Source organism: Octodon degus, unplaced genomic scaffold (genome assembly GCF_000260255.1).
Source record: "Octodon degus isolate 3935 unplaced genomic scaffold, OctDeg1.0 scaffold00087, whole genome shotgun sequence".
Lineage (NCBI taxonomy): Eukaryota > Metazoa > Chordata > Mammalia > Rodentia > Octodontidae > Octodon > Octodon degus.
Window position 1 is genome coordinate 4,891,478 of NW_004524663.1, and position 20,602 is coordinate 4,912,079.

The 20,602-nt window shown below is 43.6% G+C and overlaps 1 protein-coding gene across 2 annotated transcripts in view; it reads right to left on the minus strand.

Moving 5' to 3' along the window:
* The window catches only part of Pip5k1b (phosphatidylinositol-4-phosphate 5-kinase type 1 beta), a 370,099-nt gene extending 353,982 nt beyond the window's left edge, over window positions 1-16,117 (minus strand). The window contains exon 1 of one of the 2 annotated variants that reach the window (XM_023721887.1): window positions 15,737-16,117. The gene's annotated coding sequence lies outside the window, so the exon portion shown is untranslated. The remainder of the gene's footprint in view (window positions 1-15,736) is intronic. The other variant, XM_023721886.1, reaches the window with a different exon arrangement.
* Between the last annotated feature and the right edge of the window lie 4,485 nt (window positions 16,118-20,602).

The window sequence follows — 20,602 nt, forward strand, 5'->3', positions numbered from 1 at the left end:
GGGGAGGGACAGAAGAAGAAAGAGAATATAAATGAACACAAACAAAACCAGGGAATCAAGGACAAAAGCACACCTTTCAGGTCACACCCTTGTGACCTGCCTCCATAGACTAGCTGTCACTTCCCAGCAGCACATTCAGCTAGGATGTCATCGGTGTAAGGAGGACAGTGGCCCTCGTGACAAAATTATCTTCCAAATGCAGGAGATTTGGGTGAGACACCATAAGAAACCCTCTACTGACTTCAGTTATTTCCTGTTACCATTATGTGCTAATTACCAATACACTTATGATTTACATTTATAAAGGAACCCAGTGTACAAGGCAACAGAGTGGTACAGAAGTCTTCATGACAGCAACCAGCCCTTACTTTTCCTGTCCCTGCCAATTCCATTCTTCCAAGATAGCTGTTCATAGAATTTTCTCTTTTTCCACACTGCTGCCATCTTCCCCCAAACTTTCTTCTTCTGTCTCTTGGTAAATATTTTCCACTCTTGAAAGTGTGCTTAGATCCTCCAGTCTTCATTCACATCAAGGTCTCTCCCCGTACTACCCTGGCTTTCTCCTAAAGTCTAATATCATTTTAGTTCTTCTGTTTATTATCTTTGAAATTTTAAATATTCAAGTCTTCACTTGTGTTTTTGCAAACTTTTGTTCTAAACTAAAACTGTATATAGGCAGATTGTCCATGGAATGAAATTCTACGCATGCTATAAAAAACTTACTAGAACTTAAGTACAAGAGTTTATCGATTTTCCAAATGACATATAAGGATGGAAAAAAGCATGTGAAGATACTTAACAGGATTATCTATTGGTGAAATACAATTTATAACAACAATAAGCCACCCCAGTATACCTAACATGAAAAAGTCTGACCATACCAAATTATGGATGAGGATGGACAGCAAATGGACCTTTCTTGGGAGGTCAGTAGGAAATGCAAGACAGCATATGACCTCTGGAATGACACCAACTCTTCATGAATTATATCTTATTCCTCCACCTGAGGCAGCAAGGACATTTGCACCAGTACTCTCCTCTCCACTCCCACGTCCTGCCTTCCATCAGCTACACTTTTCCTTTGTTGATTAAATTTGCAACGCATTCTACACTCAGGATTGTTTGCTATGTTTAGTCCACATTCAGACTCTAAGGAAACAGCATCAGTATGGCTATCATTACGCCATGATATTTACTGACACGCTAATAACCAGGTTTGGTCTCTTACCTTAGATTCAGTGTCACCACTACAGATCTGGCATCATGACCTTTTTTAAAAAAATGAATTTAGGACAGGGTCTACAGGGTGTACAGGGTCTTACTACATAGATCAGACTCATAGTGATTCTCCTGTTTTCAGCCTCCCAAGCACTGGGAATGCTGGGGAGATGGCTCAGTGGAATAAGCGCTTCCCTGGCAAGCGCAAAGGCCTGAGTTCAGTCCCTGGTTTTGCAAAAAAAAAAAAAAAAAGAAAGAAAGAAAGAAAGAAAGAAAGAAAGAAAGAAAGAAAGAAAGAAAGAAAGAAAGAAAATGAAAAGTACTGGGATTACAGGGGTGTGCCACCATGCCCAATCTCAATCACCATCTCAGTATACCCTGGGGGTGGGGCCAGCATGGCATGCCAGGGATTGAACCTTGGCCCCTGTGTCTGCCTAAACAGGCAGTTTAATTTGCTGAGCTACCTGGCCAGTCTGATCCTTACCTTTATGATAGTGTTCTTAAACTCTGATTTTCCTTTGGTTTTGATTGGGAATTGCCTATGTCATTAACTCCAGTCAGATATCTCTACCAGCTGATATATACAAGGTATTATTTTAATAATGGTATTTATTTTTTAAAGTTCATCACATTAAAACACACATTGCCATTAATCCGTCTTGAAGAACCCCCCACCCCCATTTTAAACATATGAATCCCAACATTCTTTCCACTTTCTGAAGCAGGTCTGCAAGTCTTCCTTGGTGCTTTTAGTTGGTATTGTTGAGGCTGCCTTGATGTGCTGAATCAATCCCTAACTGTGCATGATCCTTTGACTTTGGGAGAGAGCCAGAAGTTCAGTAGTGCCAGATCGGGTGAGTAAGGTGGGTGAGGCCACACTGTCATGTGGTAAAGAGCCCGGCCTCCCACTGGGCGGCACTCAGCAGCAGCATTTACTGTATTTTTTCCCTCACAATCAGTAAAGACACTCTCTTTAAGATGTCCTTAATTTCTTCAGGAAGTGGCAAGAACAATGGGATAAATGTGTTTGGAGCAAAGGGGAATATTTTGAGGCTTAATGGCAAAGTGTTTTTCACTGAATTAAATTTTTATATTTAAACATACAGTGTATTTTTTGATCAGCCTGTGTGTCATGCTGCAAATGTTTTCACTGTTGACTGAAATTTTCATTAGAATTTTAGAAATGGCCAGTGAGATTCAGAGAGCTTAACAGATTCTGTAGGTGTTTGGAGCTTTTCTGTTTGTTTGTTTTGGTTTTTGAGTACCGGGGATTGAACTCACAACCTTGTGCTTGCCAGGCAGGTGTTTATGCCACTGAGCTATCTCCCCAGCAAAAGTTTTGAGTTCTTCTTGTTTGTTTATTTTTGTTTTTGTCTGCAGGTGTTAAAATTGGCTTTTGGATGACTTCTGAGAGGTTCTCATATTCCACCCAGCAGCAGCACTAATTACAACACAAACCATCTTCACGTGCAAGGCACAGCATTAGGTACTTGGAGGATGACAAGTTGACATCCCCTTACCTGGCATCCTAGCTAGAACAAGCACCAGACTCAAGCAATACCTGCTTTGGAACCTACTGTCCTAATGAGATGCTCTCTGCTAGCATTTTTCCATTAACAAGTAAACATAAACTCTGCCTTCTTGGGCTAGTGAGACAGCTTAGTGGACTAAATGCCTGCTTAGGCAAGCACAGGGACCAGAGTCCAATCCCTGCCACTACATGATGCGCTGGCCCTGCCTCCAGGCGCGCTGAGCTGGCCATTGAGTCCTGGCATGGTAGCTCATGCCTGTAATCCCAGTGCTGGGGAGACTGAAGACAGGAGGATCACTATGAGTCCGAGCTGTGTAGTGAGACCCTGTACCAGATACATATAAATAAATACAATTTTGCTTCCTTTAATCAACCTGTACTTCTAAGATTTATCTCCTTCTGAAGCTAAAAGCATACTTCCTCATCTATGTTGAAAGTGTATTTAAATTCTGGAACTTTCATCAGATTTTAGGAAAATGTCCCACTCAATGTCCCTTGGCCTCTGGGAGAAGAGAAAAATTCTTTTTTTAATTTGGACCTTGTGGCTCTGATGTGCTAACCTATAGGCTATAAAGACGGTTGCCCTGAGCATGACCTTTTCTTGTAACTCCTATAAAATAAATTCTCCAAAGTGTATGATACTTTTGTTGCAAGGACCTCAAAGGCCATCATTTCATCAGGTCGCACAATGTGCCTTTGAACTAGGTCAGTGTGGAGCTGTTCATTCCAAAGATGAAGAAAAGAAAAAGGCACAAAAGAGGTCAAGCCTCTTAACCAGAGGTCACTGAAGTGTCAGCAGAGAGGCCAGCCGGACAGAGGAAATCCCTGCCTCTGAGGCCTGAGCTCTCAAATTCAACTTGTGCAAATGTATGCAAAACATCATTCAGAAAGAGAAAGTTGCTGGCTCAGTGAAACCAGAAGACAACCTCTGCTCCCAACCGAGGTCACAGCGAGTAGCAGGACGACTATCAGAAGGTACGTTCCCCTCCTCCAGAGTTTAAAATGAGAAGAGTGACAAATAATAAGGATTCTGCACTCATTTGGTAGATCTTTTTGGTACTTCAATGACCAAAACGATAATACTGATTCTTCTCCTCCTCTTATTTATTTATTTATTTGGCGGAACCGGGGATTGAACTCAGGCCTTTGCGCTTGCCAGGGAAGTACTTCTTCTACTCAGCCATCTCCCCGGCCCCTCCTCCTCTTCTTTAGTGAGATGTACAACACTTAGCTGCAAATATGTTTGAAGTAGACTCTTCCAATTTAGTTCAAGGTGCAGCAACTCTCACAGACCTCTATGGAACTCTGAGTTATTCACCACATTCCTTCACTCTTTTACAGGGAACTCGAAGTCATCCACGAAGGCTAACAGCAGTGGCTGGCGTGGGGAAAGCACTGGGACTGGCAGGATTGTGTAGGAGCACCGAGCAGGCAAAATGAGTTCCCTGCTGTCAGGACTTGAGCCTGCCTGGGGAGATAAGCTGAGAACCGATGACAGGTGTACTTCAAGGGAAAGCTCCAAGAGTCACAAGAGCATGAATGCCAGAGAACGCGCGCTTTGGAAATCACTTCTGGGGAGGCAGGCATGGGGATTAATACACTCTGAGAAACCTCCCAGAACAGTAGGCTGTATACATGGAAACCCAATGCCATTTCCTTTAGCTGAATTTTAAAAAAAGAAACTACATTCAGTAATAAAAGAGGGAATGAGCCAAGGTACAGAGAAATTAAACTGCACACGAAGAGCAGCAGACGTTCTCTTAGATGAATGTGCACAGAGGAAGTGTCATTAGAACCATGGCTCTAATAACTAGTAAGACCTCATAACACTGCGTTCCCATCATGGCTTCCCTCCTTGCATCCACATTCATATCCAGCTTCCTTCTAGACTTCACCTGCATGTTCTGCAGGTATCTTAGTATCAGAGCTTACATCACTGCCTGGAGCACAGGATCGCACACCCACAGTGTCTTCCTCAGCACTATCCCTTTATGGCCATATCCTGCCTGGACATCCCACACCATCTTAAATCAGGTCCCTCCTGCCTCTGCTTCTTCTCAATATTCTCCCTGTTGCACATCACTCCAGAGTCTCTCAGCACCTAAGTCAGAAGCCAGAAAGTCATCTTCTTCTGCTGCTGCCATCCCCTCACCATTTATATCCAAGTAGATCCTAGAAATTTTCCCTGTAAACCTCAGTTCTGCTCACTTGGTCCTGTCCTCGCCACCTCTGATCAGATCCTCCTCTCTCCTGTCATCAGCCTCTCTGTCATCGGCTTCTTTTCCTTCCAACTGAAGTGCAAACTATAGCTCCTGTTGTTGATTTGAAATAAAATATGAGCTGACCACTCTCCCGTGAAACTCTTCTAGTTGTTGACTGATTGTCCATAGAAGGAAAGCTGGAACCCATTAGCACAGCTGGCAAAATGCCTGCGGTGGGGCCCTAGCACACCCTCCATCCCTACGTCCTTTCACCTGTACTTACCTTCCCCATTACTGTTCTACATAGCCCAAACACCAGAAGATCTATGATCTCATGATCCTTGTGTCTTGAGCCTAGCACAGAGTAAGAGCTGTGGCTGATCCTATGGACCAACAACAGCATTTAGATTTTAAGCAGATTACCTTGGTCTTAACCATCCAGTAGAAAAGTATGAAGTCAAAATATAAGAAATAAAGCCATGCTGTTAAGTTGAGCTGTGGGGGACTTAGGTCAATAATTTCTGACATTGCCAGTTAAACAGAAGACCCAATGCTATTATGGGCTACTGGACTCTTTCAGAATATTTTGCTGAGTTTACACACCTATAATATTCAATAACGGAACTTAGGGCCAGGGAGATGGCTCAGTAGGATAAGCGCTTGACTGGCAAACGCAAGGATCTGAGTTCAATCCCCGGTTCTGAAAAAAAAAAAAAAAATAACGGAACTTAGAAAAAATGGGGCATACAGATGAATGTCCATTTTGTATCTGTGTATTCAAAGAGGTTGGGATAGATATATAGTTGCATTCTCTTAATGAATAGAATGATTTGTTCTAATGATGTTTGTAAATAGGATCACAAGTCCGCATCTTGTACAGCAATTAACCACTAAGAAGAATATATGCAGTGTATTATTTGTTGAAACTGTACTTCCGATTTGATTGAAACTGTCTCATTGCTATCTGTTTATCAATAAAACTTTGAAAAAAAAACCATTCAAACATAAAAAAAAAAAGATTTTAAGCAGAGTAAAGCACCTAAGGACATTTTTGATATGACAGTGACAAAATAATAATCTCTGAGAGCAGGTAGTATAGTAGATGAAAGGGGGATTAAGTAGAGAGATATGGAAGCTGCAAGGGAAGCTACAGTGACAGGCGAGGTATGAGGCAGTGCTGCTGGACACAGAGGTGACAGTAGAATTGGTGGCTGCACAACCAGAGGGGCGAGTGAAGTAAAAAGGTGGAAAAATACCAAGATTTCCATGAGGGTAACTTTAATAAAAATAGACTTCGGGGAGGGAGATAGATGGACTTTTTAAAAAGAGTGACAGCACAGCCACAAGTTTGGGGTTTGCAACAGAGGTGAGAGTTGGGATTCCAGGATGAGATGAGTGGACAACACAGAGAGAGTGACATGAGGTTACTAAGCTGTTCTAAATCTGCTGAGTTTGTTCCTAAACTTTAGGGTCTTTTCAACCTCTTGTAAAAGCAAGAGGTTGAAAAGACCCTAAAGTTTAGGAACAAACTCAGCCCTACACTGGGACAGAGACGTAACGCAGTGGCCAGGGTAGAAGGCTTACTATCAAAATTTTCAAGGGGGGGGTATAAAATATTGTAGAGAAAATAGACATAGCTGAAGAATTCACCCATGTACCTTAGAAGTGAATTCATTCAGTGATTCAGCAAGTGTCCACTGCAGGCCATCATTGTGCCAGGCACTGTTCTAAGCACTGGGGATTTGAAGTGAATGAGACAGGGGAATGTCTGCATTTGGTGAAGGAGACAGGCAAATGAAAAAGCAAATGCGGATGTCATGTGAGGGAGTGTTGATGACCAGCTGAAAACTGCTAGGCACACGTGGATAAGACTCACCAGTTTCCAACTGCTCTCGGAAGCCTCACAACATATGTGAAGATGACTATTCCTCGTATAAAGTTTGCACAAGAGGAACTGACGCATCTTGTTTACATTATAAACTGCTACGTAGGAGAGGCAGTTTCTAAGAAACTGCTAAATGAAATAATGAAGACCAACTGTACACAAATATTACCAGGCAAATACTCATCTTGTTTTCTATAGACAAACATAAGCAAAAATTACATTTCACCTTCACCCATAGCATGAGAGAATGACTTCCGTTTTCTCCATTTCCCATCAATCTTCACGATAGGGCTTGGAAAAACACAATAAAAGGGAGTCATTTTAAAATTGCACGCCACAGTAATAATACATTTTTGTTTCAATGTAATGAGCTAGTAAGCTTTAAAAGAGTACAGTTCATACCTCTTAAAGATAAGTTACTTGTTATTCACAGTATATGTTTTGTTCTAGGTTTGTCCATTCAAGATAGAAATCAAGAAAATTTGGGAAACCTTTCTATGCAATTTACCAAAGGAAAAGAAATATTTGATAAATTATAACCTCTAAAGACATAAAATATTGAAAATAAAAGTCACCAAAAACATCTATCAATTAGCACTATAATTAAGTGAAAGCCTATGAAATCTTGCTTTAGACCCAAGGCAGTAAATCTTTTATACATACTTCACAAATGAATAAAGTATGCCTATCTGAGCTCTAAAAGGTAGCCCTCTATGTGTCTGAACAGCCCCAAAACAAAATGTTAAAAAAAAAAAAAAAGAGCTCAGTATTGGCCCGGGAACTAAGTGAAGGAGAAAGAGGTCAAGCTTGCTGGCTTTATAAACACAGCTACTGAGCCCTGCCCTCAGAAAGCCCCATCCTCATTACAAGAATCTCTTTGGAAGCCACAAGTCAGACAATATGATTGTTATCTGGTTCCCATGATCACAAAAGAGTACAGCAAGGCATGAGTAAATGGGCTCATTGCTAAGAAGTACAGTAATAGAGGCCCCTCTCCCCCAATAAAGAAAAGGCACTTGAGATTTCTGAACCTAGCACAATGGGGCCATTCGGTGCGGAGCAAAGAACCTTGCATCACTGAAAAAAATCACAAATTTATCCCTTCATTATAGCATAAAAGACACACTCTGTTCTGTGTAATCTCATACAAATTCAAGGAAGGCTGTAACAATTTTGAAGAAAATGTCTATTCAAACTTGACCATAGAAAAATTTTGGCACTTAACAAATGTTCCTGACATAAATTTTAAGGGAGGTGGGTTTTTTCTTACAGTCTTAATATTCCTGCTAAAATAAATTAGTATGAAATTTACGTGAGCATTGTATTAAAAATATGAATATGCCCCAGTGTATAGGCTGCAGTTCATGAGTGAAGCTTCTCAATCCTGGTGACAAGTCAGGTGGTCTTATGAGTCACTTTCTTCCAAGTTCTACACAGTGTCTACTCTCCAGGTTGACTATGCTTTTCTGATAGAAGTAAAACTATGTGGGGAATCTTTGGGTTGATTCTCCTGAGTCCAGCAAAGAGCCCTGGATGTGGTACCATTGTACCAACAGTTCACAGGCTGAATAAGAGGGCACAACAGTCAGATTTGATACTTTTAAAACTGCCGTGTTTTAATGTGGAGTGAAATCAACTTGATGGATCATGACCAGAAACTGAGAGAGCCTTGAAGATACTGGAGTTTAGAAGAGGTGTTACTGGAAAATAACAAGGTAGATTTCCTATAATTCTTTTAAGTATTATTTCATGAACCTTTGCTTCAAGTGTATTTGTGATTTATATGTCTATGTATATATTAATTTTTAACACGGAATGTGTTTTTTACAGGACCTGTCTCTGTCCTAAAAGAACTGAATGTGTTCCTCCAGGTTCATGTTGAAGGCTCAGTCCCTAGAGTGATGGCATTAGGTAGTATGGCCACTGAGAAATGATTAGCTCATGAGGGTACGAGGGCGGAGCCCTCATGAGCGAGGTCAGTGCCCTTTTAAAAGGCACTCCAGAAGGTAGGAAGTTCTTACTCCCTCTTTTGCCACACGAGGATACAGGAAGATCTCAGCAGTATGAAACCCAGAGCGAGGCCCTAACTAAAACCCAACCATGCTGGTGCCCTGGCCTCAGACTTTCAGCCTCCAGAATTGTAGGACGTAAATTTCTGTTGTGTATAAATTACCAGTTTCTGGTACTGTGTTGTATCAGCCTGAGCTAAGACAGGTTGGTATTTCTCTTTTTCACTGTTCAAGTATGACTGAGGAACCGAAAGTCATGTGAAGAAATTAAATGCAAGCTTTGGCCAGGCCAACTTACATTAATGAGCTTCTAAAGGACGCTGTGATCTTGACTCTTATTCCAATTTTAAAGATACAGAGATCATCAAACAAGGCATTAGTCTCCAACTGACTGCTAACAATTGCTTTGCTCTTAAGGATTTAGGTTACATTCACCTTTATATTTAGATCAAGTTTTATACCTTGATGGGAGACATCCAGCAAAGCTTTTGAAGTAATATTGCACAACATGGCATCTCCTTTAGGTAGAGGTCACACGACTGTCCATCTATGTACAGAGTGAGTCACATATAACTAAATAGCTCTTGAAGACATTTTTTTTGAGGACAGCCACCCTCCGACTCTATCTATATTTTCTTCGTTCTACATAACAAGTACTCCTGTCCCTTTTCATTCCTTATGAAACCTCTCCCTTTACTTCTCCAATTTCAATATTTAAAGCAAGTGACTCCCACATGGCTCAGAGCTGTGGTCTGTAATAAAAAGCTTTCTTTCTATTCCTTCCTTTTGGAAAGGCAGCTTACCTCCCTGGAAGCAACAGCAGTACCAAAAGTATTGTATATGATGACTTGGGGTAACCTTTCTTCAGAATAATAACTGTAGCTACCAATACACAAATGCTGATCATAACAGATATGCATACACAGTTATAAGGAAAATGAAAGAGAGTCAGGCATAGTGGCACATGCCTATAATCCCAGTGCATTAGGAGCCTTAGGCATGAGGATCCCAACTTTAAACCTAGCTCAGGCAACTTAAACGACTTAGAGAGACTCTGACTCAAATTTTAAAATAATGAAGGCCTAGAGATACAGTTCAGTACAAAGATCCTGTATTCAATCTGCAGAATGGAAACAAATTAAAAACAGCATCAATATATGAGAGGCTCATTTATTATCAATGCAGATTATATTTCTTCCCTGGAATTTTACAAAAAGGACTTTTTAAAAAATGGATGAAAGGTTCTGGCTTATTTCATTAACAAAATATTACCTGCTACAGCACTACACTAATTATTACGGGTGCAACAGGAAAAGAAGATCACAGACACAGACTCTGTCCTCCAGATGTGTAGGCCCTGGTGGGGATGCAAAACGAGTCCAATACTGAACCCTTCCCAGAGGGATGATCACTGGCTGTATCCTAGGCTGGGATAGGTGGCGAAGACCTCCTTCCAAGAATAACCTCAGAACTGTCCTAACCCCTACCTAGCCCATGTGAAGATCTGAAGATCGCTCCAGAGGTGGCCACACACGGGCTGCAGAGAGGACCCAGGAGCTGGCTGGTGCCCAGCATGGCTGGAGTGTGCATAGTGAGGGGCCAAGTGGTATCCTTGAGACTGGGGCTTTGGGCAAGTCCTCATGGCCACACTGGAGTTTGTATCCTGCACTGTAAGACAGGAGACTATTTATGAGCACGGGTCTGAAGCCACTCCAGGGCAACAAAAGCACTGGAGATAGGACGCAGTGGAAAAAAACAAGTCCTCAGGGCCTTGCGTAAGAATGCAAAAGGTCACCAATACAGAGTGGTCCCTCTGGAGTATCCATCATTTGCCATGGTCAGTGATTGTTAAAAGCTTTTTGGCAAACTATATGAAGTTCTAGATTCCCAATCCAGTCACAGAATTGGTTCTCTTATGATCCATGTGGTTTTGAGAAAAGCCAAAACCAGCAGGGGGAGAGGTTTTCCTATTTTTCCTTGCATTTCTGTAGGCCAGGTAGACGTCACCCTTCCTACAAGGGTTCACCTGTACAAACTTCAGAACACGGAGACTCTGAGCAAGAGGTCTAACATTTATTGTCAACACTGAGCATGCGTCAGAACCACCAGGAGGCCTGCAACCCTCACATTGTTAAGGTTTTGATTCTCTTGGCCCAAAGTGGAGTAAAAGTATTTGCAATTCTAACAAGTTGGTGGGTTGGTTTAAGGACCACACTTTTGTCTTATTAACAGAAAAGTCAAAATTGTAAAAAGAACCAGCATAAACTGTTGAAATAAGCGTCTATCATTGTGTTTGACATTTCTAAAATGGTTCAGAAAATAGAATTATTAGAATAATTAAGGAACATCCCAAGATTCCAAAGAGTAGTATTAATCTTAATGTGTAAATTGCTTAGTGTACATTTATTAAATCCTCATGACTTACAAGACATAGCGCTAAGTTCCAAGAATACAAATATTAAAAAAAGACGCATGGCCTTTTCCATTGAGAAATATTTGCTAAATATCTATGATATGCTTAGTATTCCTCAAGGAGTTAATAGTACTTCTTTTCACTTGTTACTACTCTCTTTATCATCCTTTATCACCCCATGTTATGACAAAGCAATCAGACGGTAGGCACAATTTCTAAAGCATTTTAAAGTGTGAATTAGTGTCAAAAAGCCATCCTGCAACATTTTGAGTTGATTTCATTTCTTGTACCAATCTATCTATGAAGCAAAGAAAAACATTTTTTTTGGCTACCTATGAATTTAACTTCCTCTCCAAATTCCTTATTCAGCACTACTGAGCAGAGAAAGTTTAAATACTACTTTTTTTTTCTAACAAAGTAGAGCAACTTTTTACACGCCTGTTTCTAAAGTTTGGTTCCAATTCAAAGTAATTAAACTTCCTAGGCTCCCAACACTTATAATTCCAATCCTTGCGCAGATTCCACTGAAAGACATGCACACAAATTTATTAGAATGGGAGCAACACTAAACATCCAATGCCTCATACTTGATTGTAATTTCATATCTGATTTCCTAAATATATTGGAGAAAACTAGGCTGAAAAACTTAGTATTCACCCATTATGTAAACTCCCCCAAATGTAGTAAATATCCATTGTTTATTGAGTCCCATAAACAGCTCAAAAGTTTTGCTACAAAAAGAACACACACTTCGTGTGGTTGTTCATTCAAGTGTGGGTTTAACCTAAAATGACAATATCACGACATAGTCAGCTGATGGAGCAACCAACTAGGTCAGTCGCTATGCTTCAGATATCCCAAGAATAACATAATTTGGGTAATAGTCCTTTGTTTTCCTGTGTGACCATTTCTTTGTACCCTTCCGATAGAGCTACACAAGAGAAGATAGAAATGAAAATAAAATGTATAAGATCAAGCCTATTTTCCATGGCTTAATCTTTTATTTTGAAAGGATCTGGCTGAATAAAACTCTTCATCAGTGGCAGCCAATTGTTTGACATAGTACTCCCCAAAATTTCACCAATAAATTAAGCTCAAAGTGGATTTTCTGAAAAGAAAAAGAAAACTAAATAAAATCAAATGCAAGGTTTCCTTCCTCCCAGTTTCCCTGGCATTTAGAAGAAACACATCCTGCTTCTTAGATAAGACCACAAATGAACAGCTGAGCTACATAATGTACAGTTCTAACTGGACAGCTTCTAAAAAAATAAAAGGACTCCTTCCAACTCTAGTCAATACACTTGATACAAAGAGAAAATGTTTCTGCAACAAATATATTTAGGACCTAGTGTTTCCCAGAGTAACTCCAACAGAGGCTGTAGCCATACAAAAATTATTTTTCTAGGATAAGTAAATGTTCTGACTCACCAGTTAACAGAAGTACAAGCAAAATGCAAATGTAAATTAAATATATACATATTTATGACTTTACTGGCTGGATGACAGGGCCACCTTTAGCTTCTGGCTTTATTTACCAGGAAGAGAAGCTTAGAAAACCAGCATACATTTGTGTTTCTATTCAAACAATTCCCTTTCTTTAAGCCCTGGTTGGTGCAAAGCATTGATTCTGAGTCTACTGATGCATACAAGCCAAGAGAATCATAGTGAATACATGAGAACAGACAAACATTTTCTCCTGCACAGTTGTTAGATGAGAAAATTTAAAAATAGATATATTAAAATATTTTAAAATATACATACTCTGGAGTAACTATTAGCAGATGGAAGTTTCCTGTTAACCTTTATGCTCTTTGAGTGTAAAAACTGAACCTTCCCCAGAGAGCTCCTGACACAACCTTGAATATGAATCTGTTAGAATTTCACATAAACCCTGGCCCTCACACCACTATCAGTCTAACTATAAGCTTCTTCCCTAGGTTTCATTTTTCTATCCTATTAAAGTTAATATTTTATTAGAATTAACTTTATCAGAAAGGGACATACTGTGGTCCCCAATATAAATGGCAGGATCTATTAATGATGTTTGAGATCTAAGGTACTCCATAGATAAGACTCATGCCTTTTCTGTATATGGAAAAGAGGAGTTGAAGGAGAAAAAGAGGAGTTGAAGGAGATGAGGATTCTTAAAGGGAACAGAAACTATTTGGTTTTGGTAATTAGTTTCCTACTCTGAAACCACAGGCCAATCTCAGGATCTGCTGAGATTCATTCAATGCTGTGATCTGTGATCTATGCAGGGAGGGGCTCTTGCATAAAATGGCATAAGGTAATGTCTAAGAAGGCACCTTTTAGCCAGCTCTACATTACTAACAACTGGGAGGGCAGAGAGAAGCAAAAGAGCAGGATGCAGATGACACGAGTCGACTGCTTAAGGAGAGCAAGAAAAATTCTTTGCATGATGTGCTCAGGAAAAAGAGTCACATGGGTGCCCCAAGCCACACTTCTTGCAGGCAAATTATCTTATATGCAGGAAAGTTACACCACTGGATGTTATGTTTTCCAGCATATATGTTTTCTTAGGAATGATTTCACTCATCTCCTTCATTAATTCAGCAACTATTTGGGGCATGCATACTTTTTGCAAACTACAAAGCTGAAAACATAAGGGTACACATTGACTGCTGGAGTATTTAACCAACACGTACCTTAGAGTACATCAGCTCCTTAGTATTTTCAAGTAAGTCAGAAACAGTAAACATCATAGATGCCAAGCTAAAGCCCACTTGTAATTTTCCTTCCCTTCATTAAGTGCTATGTGGTAAAAGTGGGGAGGGGTGAGTTAAAGGTAGAATAGGTAATTAGCCTTTAATAGAAGGTAAAGAGCTTTCCTTCTTCTAAAAGAAAGCGACACTGCTGGGTGATAAATACATTGGCCAACATGATACAATGCTAAAGATGGAAAAGAAATAATGTAATATGAACATGTAATATATAATATTAGACTTGGAGATGATCTGGCCCAAGTGTAGTATTGGACTAGAACCCAGGTCCTGAACTAACATGCCTAGCAGCCCCCGCTCTACGGCCGCATACATTGTATGTCCTCATGACTACCAGAAGTTGGACAATGTAGAATATAATAAAGCAATGAACAAAACATCAAGAGCTGAGTTCCAGTCAGGAAAGCACCACTGAATTAGATGCAACATTATAGAAAACTTCCATCATCTGTTCTTATCTGTCAAAATGTGAACAGAGACTTACAGTGACGCTATACAGACGACAGGTTTTTTCCTAAGCGGTTCCTTTCAGCTGGGAATCCCCTGACAAAAGCTGCCGTGAAGACAAGTTCATTACATTAAAGCCCTAATGAAACCAATTCTTTGCCTTTTCACCATTGCAACAACTGCACAGCACTTCAGCCTCGCTACTGAATCAGAGGGAACTCTGTGAAGGGATGCATTTCACCAGAGACAAACGAGGATCCCCAAACCCTCAATCAGGAATACTGGCTGGGGGGACCGCTCCTTCTTTGCTGGAGATCAGCATATTCCGAGAGCCTCACCTGGATCCCTCAGGGCCAGGCATTCACCTTCGAGCCAGGGCCCCCTACAGGTTGAGAATGTCTTCAAGCAGCAATGGTAAGGGGTGTTATTTTCAGTCGGCCACACACTCCTTCCAAAAATCATCAAAGTAACTAACATTCCTTCCTTTGGAGCCCGACTTCAGTAGACTAGATGAAAATTCACCAACCTATTCGAACAACTTCCCTCGAACAGTTTTCTACCCTATCCCTCTTGCAGGGCACACAGAGAGGTGGCGGTGGGGGACAAGAACTGACAACATAATCATCTGCAGAGATGGGAGACAAGCAGACATTTGTTGTCTTCCTTCCAAGCGATTCCTGCCCCAGCCTGGCAAATCAAACCCGGGCATTCTCCCTCGCGATTGTCCCACACGCTCATCCCCCACCCCGGCCCAGATGTTGAAGAGTCACGCTGGCCGGGCAGGGGGAGAACGCGGGCAAACGCAGAAGCCGGCCGCCGCCTGGGTTGAAACCACACCGCACCTGTTCATTCCGGCTCCAGCACCGGAGAGAGCCGGAACACCGACCCGTAAAAGCCCCTCTTGGATCCCAGGGGCGCCTACCAAGTTCTTCGTTTTGAGTACCAGGGGAGAGTGGTGAGACCGCTCCTTCTGTTGCCAAACTGGGTGGTCCCCCGAAGCGGGGCGGGGGCTTGTGCTTAGGTGAGCCCAGGGTCACTGCCAAGGGTCACTGCGGCCCGAGGGACAGCGGTGGCGAGCCGTGGGTGCCCACGCGGAGCGCGCAGCGGTGGCCCGGAGGAAGGAAGGTCCCGCTTCGGCGGCCACGGGCGCCCCCTCCACGTCACCCCCAGCACAGCGCTGGCTGCGAAGCGCAGGGTAGAGACCGTCTGGTGTCTCCAGAGACGCAGAGCCCCGGAGAGTGGCGGCCGCAAGGGTCGGGAGGGGAGGAGCCGGGGGCGCGCGGAAACTTACCTCACCCGGGCAGCATGCGGGAGGCTCCGCCGCCAAGACCAGTTGCGCCACAGCCTGCAAGTTGTCGGGATGTTGTCGCTTCCCCGGCGAAGGGACAGCGGCGCGGCAGAGGGGTGGGGCCCGGGCCGGGGCAGCAGCGGGGTCAGGCAGGTGCCGGCCGGAGCGGCCGAGCCGAACCCGCCCCAGACGCGCCTCGGCGGGGGCGCGCGGCTGCGAGTGTGCAATGCGCGCGCGCCGCGGGTGTGTGTCCCCGCGTTCCCCTTCCTTCCCAGTCGGTGCTCCGGTCCGACAGCGCAGCAGGAGGCGGCTCCACGGCCTCGGAAGCCAAGTTCGGAAGCGGAGCCCGAGGAGCAGCGGCGCCGGAGCTCGGGCGCCCGGGTCCGCGCGGTGCGCGCCGGAGTGGAGCGAGGCGCGGGGAGAGCGGGCTGTGCGGCGCCCCGAGGCTGCAGGCCCCGCCCGCCGGCCGCCCAGGCTCTTCCCCTTTTCTCTCCACCCCCTCGCTCCATCCCCGCTCGCCCTGCAGGGAAGCCAGACCGGTTTACAGCGGCGGAGGCGGTGGAGTCTCTGCCGCAGTCGGCCCGCGCGCCCTGTCCCGCCGCCGCGGGTCCAGGAGAGAGAGCGCAGGGCCGGACGGCCCCCTGGAATCGCGGTTCCCACAGCTCCAGGGCAGCCAGGGGCTTTGGGGCGGGCCCCAAAGTCTCGCAGCCCAGCTACCTGGGCTATTGGGGGCAGGGCGTCCCCCTTCCTCAGGCCCCTGAGCCTGGCTTCTCCAGGTCGTCCGCCAGCCGGACTCTGCTGTTTGCAGCGAAGCCCGTACTTCCAACACGAGCGCCCTTGACCGGGAAGGGGCAGGCCAGGACTTGGAGGCGACGGCTGCTCCTCTTCTAAGGACAGCGGATGTTTCCAGAAGTAAGACCTAGCCAACAGGTAGGGATAGGTTGGCAAGGGGTCCTTGGAGGAAGAAGGCTGTGCAGGGCATCCGCACAGAGTGCACTGTCATGGGAGGTGGGGGCCTAAACCTACGTACAGCGCCAATGGGCTGGGGACACTTGCACTGTCATCTGAAGTCAGTCCAGCAGCGAACTGGGTAGGAGCCAGATATATTGGACTAACTAGAGAAAAAAATGCTGGCGGGGACGCAAAAGCTAAATTCACTTAATTAGGAACCCAAAGATAGCGGATCCCACTTAGCTGAAGCGATGCAAGGATGCAAGTGGCCTTCCACAGCCCCATTATTTCCTTCTACTTCTCGTGTTTAACAAAACAGAGCACCAACACTGCTGGAAAACGTGGCATGCATTCTGTCTGGGGAAGACCAGCATTCCACGATCCCTGTTGTCAGATGTCCCTGGCACCGTGATCCAAAGATGCCCCCTTAGTTCTCTTCTCAGAAGCACCTCTTCTTGGCTTTGACATCTCTTCCCATCCACCAGCCTAGGATGGAGTGCAGTCATGTTTTTGATAACAAAATACTATTACTTTTTAAAAGCTTTATTGAGGTATAATAGCTAGTGCTCATTGGCTATTTTCCTAGCCTATTTCGGGTGAGGTTATCATTTGCTCAGGTCTCTGACTTGTGTGTACTTTCACCATACTTTTTAAAGCTCCAAGTGGGAACATATCTCTAGTCCAACTTGCTTACTTTACAGATTAGTAAAGGAAGGTCCATGGATGTTAAGCGACCAGTGAACTGGAACACAGTTTCCTTGATTCCCAATTTCTGAATAAAAACTAATAGAAACGCTGACTGAGCAGGGTTCAAGATAGGATCAAGAGAAGGGTGCAAGCACCCTTCTATCCCACTATGGGATCTGGCCCTGGGGAGCTATGTTCCCTCCTCCCTTTCTCAGTCGTCTCCGAATTTCAAGGAGCGGAAAGTGAATTCACTTGCCAAAGCAATGATGGTAAGTGAAAGTACAGTCAGTTCCTGGTAATTCAGAGGAGGCAGAAACCTCAGTGAAGCCCCAGACGGTTTAGAGTGGCCACACAGTGGCCACACACATGGAAGTGCCTGGACACATGCACCTGCACAAGACCCTCTTTTCCCATGAAATCCTGGACTTAACGCCACCTTAGGTTTCAGGAGAGAAGTCACAAAGCAGACCGCCCGTGGGCTATTCAGAGGGCTGACTGTGAAGCACAATTCTAAGAAGCTCTAAGAGCCTTGCGATTGTATCATTACTGTGAATAAAATAGAATGAGGAACATGTGGTGTGAGACTCGGATTCCTTCCTGATTCTGTTTTTTATTCTATCAATAGGAAATTGGGAAAGTCATTCCTCAGCTGGAAATATGACAACGTCAACGTCACAGCACCAGTGATTTGGCCAGAAATTCTGAGAGCCTATTGGAAAATCAGAACGTGCTCATCAACTTATTTTACTTCATTTCAGATGTCATTTTTTTCGAGTCTAGATCTTAATCCAGAATCCTAATTCTGTTGTTTAATATTACTTACACACATGAATTTCTTATAGCAGATTTGGTGGCATTAAGGGACCCAAGGTAATGACCTTCCTTTATGCAGGGTCTTTACCCAGGCTTTTCCCCTTTAACTTTGCAGTTCTGTCCCCTTTGCGTCCAGTTGAATAATTTACAATGACCAATGGGAGAATAGCAGGTTTGATGTTACTGAGATCTTGAAAAGTGTGCATTTCTGCATGTACTGTTGGAATTCTGTCCTCAGCTGGAGAACAAGCTTGTTGGAAGAGGAAAGACCCCATGTGGCAGATTTGAGTCACCATACTGAAGCCTCCCTTGACCAGTCAGTCCTCAGCTGACTTTAGAGGCACCAGCAAGCCCCAATGCTGTTAGCTAGGCTCGATCCAGATCATAGTGTGAAGCAAGCCATAGACTCATGACAAATAACAACCGGTGCCTGGCATAAGGCATTGTGCCAGTTATCTATTGCCACATAACAAATCACCGTAAAACTTAGTAGTCCGTGACACCAACCATTGCTTTTTTCTCTTTGGGTCAGCTAAGCTTAGTGGAGCACTGGTTAAGGACGCACTGTAGGCTGCATGTGGCCAAGCTAGACGGTGTAGCAGGCTTCACTCACACATCAGGCCCCCAGTCCTTTTCATTCCATCTAGCTAGCCTGGCCTTTCCTATAGCAACGTGATCAGATTCCATCTATGTATCTGGCTTCCAAAGGAAAGAAACATAAGTTGAGTTTCGAAGTTTTAGAAAGTCATCTGTACTTTATTATATGGAGCAAATCAAGTCATGGTTAAGGGAGAGGAAATAAATTACGCCTTTTGTTTTGAGAGGAGCATATATGGAACAAACATAAAAGGGCTGAAAGACTCCATCATCTGCTAAGACCATGAGTGCTTTCCTCGGCGGCATTAGTTAATGATGTTGGAGGGCTTCATCTTGACCTGCCATCTTACAGCCATGCTGAGTTGTAGCTGCTATGATCTCTCTGGAGTAACGCTGGCCTGATTTCCTGCATAGTTTCCCACCATAATGTAAATAAACAGAACCGTTAGGGTGGTATGTGGAGCTTTATAACTGGACCCTGCTGCTGTCAGTGCCAGGAATAGCCTGGTATCTGTGATATTAGCTTGAGAGAAGCCAGGTACATTCCAGCTTAGATGAGGTCACTTTTACCCTGACCATTATAGAAGTTCCCTTTCTTTGACCTAAACCACAGGATCTCCACCTGTCTTGCCACCCCACCCAAGATGAATATTTTTTTTCAGAAATCCCTAATGAATGCTACTGTGAACTACCCTGAATCTGGCTGCCTCTTTCATTACTCTCACCACATCTTGCAGCTGTTTCTCATACACAAGGACCAGATTTCTCCAGGGCACATACCATCTTCTTAGCTATGGGACTTTGGGCTACAGCAAGCCCCTGACTTATGGACATTCCAGTTGCAAACTTTCACAGATACGAATTGACTTACAAGGGCTGGCCAGATAGCTCAGTGGACTAAAGCGCCTGCTTAGGCAAGCACAGAGACCAGGATTCAATCCCCAGTGTGCAGTGTTGGTTCCGCCCTTGGGCGCACTAAGACTGTCACTGAGACCAGATGTGGTGGCGTGTACTTGTAATCCCAGTGCTTGCAAGGCTGAAAACAGGGGGATCACTATGAATCTGAGCTCTGTAGTGAGACACTGTAGACCCTGTCCTAATTACATATAAATAAACAAATTGACTTACAAACATTTGTAGATATGAATAGCAAAAGTTGTTCTCGTGTCTGCGGGACATTGTCACAGTTGTGCTGCTGTGTGCTTATTGTACAGTGTGTTGTGAACAGTAGTGCAGTGCTCAGGCAGAGCCCATGATGTCTGGAAGCAAGAGGAAGGGCAGTGGTGACGTGGAGGGGACTGCTAGGAAGTGCACAGCAATACGCAATGTGCATTTTTGTCAAAGGTGTGTAAGACTCACTTTGTCAGGCTTACCAACTCATCCAACTTACAAACGTTCTCCCAAAAAGGAAGCAGTTCATAAGTCAGGGAATTACTGTAGTTATAAATACTTTCTATGAAATGAGGGCGTTTGAGTTCCCTTCAAGTACTGATGCATATTTAACATTTTCTCTAGTGATATCTTAAGGGAAAAAAACTCAATAAGTATTCAGAAAGGCTCTGCTAAAAGAATCTGTGATACATTAATCAGCTGTGAGCATTTCTACCAGTTCATCAATTTACTTTCCAACCAGGAGGAAAAAGCAGGAATCCAGATAAAAGGCTTGCATTGTATCCATTGCCATCAGAATGAAAAGGACAGCCTCCACCCTTCACAGTTCCTGAGGGGTTGTCCTTCTACAGTATTGTCTTCTCTTTCTAGAAACTTCATTTCTAAGCAGACAAGAACGGATAAATGTTTGGACTATGCCCTTAATTGTCT